The sequence below is a fragment of the Otolemur garnettii genome, unplaced genomic scaffold (genome assembly GCF_000181295.1).
Source record: "Otolemur garnettii isolate 467f Iridium unplaced genomic scaffold, OtoGar3 scaffold00076, whole genome shotgun sequence".
Lineage (NCBI taxonomy): Eukaryota > Metazoa > Chordata > Mammalia > Primates > Galagidae > Otolemur > Otolemur garnettii.
Genome location: NW_003852471.1, coordinates 8,742,652 through 8,743,927, shown reverse-complemented (window position 1 = coordinate 8,743,927; position 1,276 = coordinate 8,742,652). Strand labels below are relative to the sequence as shown.

General features: G+C 30.4%; 1 protein-coding gene across 1 annotated transcript in view; it reads right to left on the bottom strand.

The window, feature by feature from the left end:
• Positions 1-1,276, bottom strand: part of GRID2 (glutamate ionotropic receptor delta type subunit 2) — a gene marked incomplete at its 3' end in the record, with an annotated part of 1,213,016 nt that overhangs the window by 788,971 nt on the left and 422,769 nt on the right. The gene's annotated exons all lie outside the window — the stretch shown is intronic.

Here is a 1,276-nt window from a genome sequence, read left to right as displayed (position 1 = left end):
AAAGTATAACTTCTCTGTTTTGATGCACTCTTCATTATGTCAATAAGCAAACACTCAGGAAGACTCCAATAAAATCCAGATCCTATATAAAATATTGAGGACACGAAAATTACAAATAGGCAAAGCCCTACCCTTACAAAGAATGTTAAACACAATTACACGTGGTACACCAAGTGTTTTCCATTTTAGAAAATCATACTTTATAGAAATAACTTCTGATATATATTTTAAAATTTTGTTAAGATATATGTGCTATAAATTGTACACATCTTAAGAGTGCAGCTTATTTAATTTTTCACATGCTCCCATAAAATATGTAAAATTACAATATGTCCAAAATAGATTAAAGGCCCTGAGATCAATGTACAGAATACACCTAATCCCTCAAAGGCCCCTTTACAATATATTACTGATAACATATTTGAAAAATTAATTGCTATTTTAAATAGCAGTATGCACATAAATAATTGGCTCATGTATGCCATAAAATTATGAGTATAAAAGGCAATTTTTTTCATTTAAAATTATAATATTTAAAGAACATTAATCCTCCATTATTTCATATATAATGTTGTGAAATTTTTAACCTTTAATCTTTGAAGAGTTCAATCTCTTTGAAATTGAAAATAATTAAATTTAAAATGCATGGGGAATATACCTGTATGAGCTTATTCTAGTTATTGATTCCCAATAGGTAAGTTTGATAACTTCAATTCATGGTTCGTAATCACATATTTTGTAACGTAAACATTACCAGATTTGTTTAATGGCCTAGGTAAAAGATTTTTGTACTTGTTTTTTTAAGCAAAAATCCACCATAACAAAAGAAAATACCTTCAAAAGAAGGTACACTAATCATTTGTCAATGCTCTAGGCAAAGAATAATGTTTAATGAAGTATTCGGATGGGTGGACACTTCATAATATAAGCTCTCAGAAGGCATAAAAGAAGTTTTAATCCTTTTAGCTTTCTATTATCATGAACGAATAGCCTAAGTTCAGGCAGAAAAATGCACACAGAATATTCACCACCTTGAATAGAAGGCTTACCAGGCATGGAATAGATATAAACGTTGGGTAACAGGTATTGAAAGAAGCCTGTTTTCATTCTTTCTTTATAAAGGACTGAAACCATCAGAGCTAAGTCCTGCAAAAAGGCTCTTCAGCAGAAACTTTAAAAGACTTACACTTGTATTCTTCATGGAGCCGAAAGTCACTCCATGACAATGTAGACTTAGTTACAACTTCTAAACATTAGGCAAGATACAGGTGAGAAA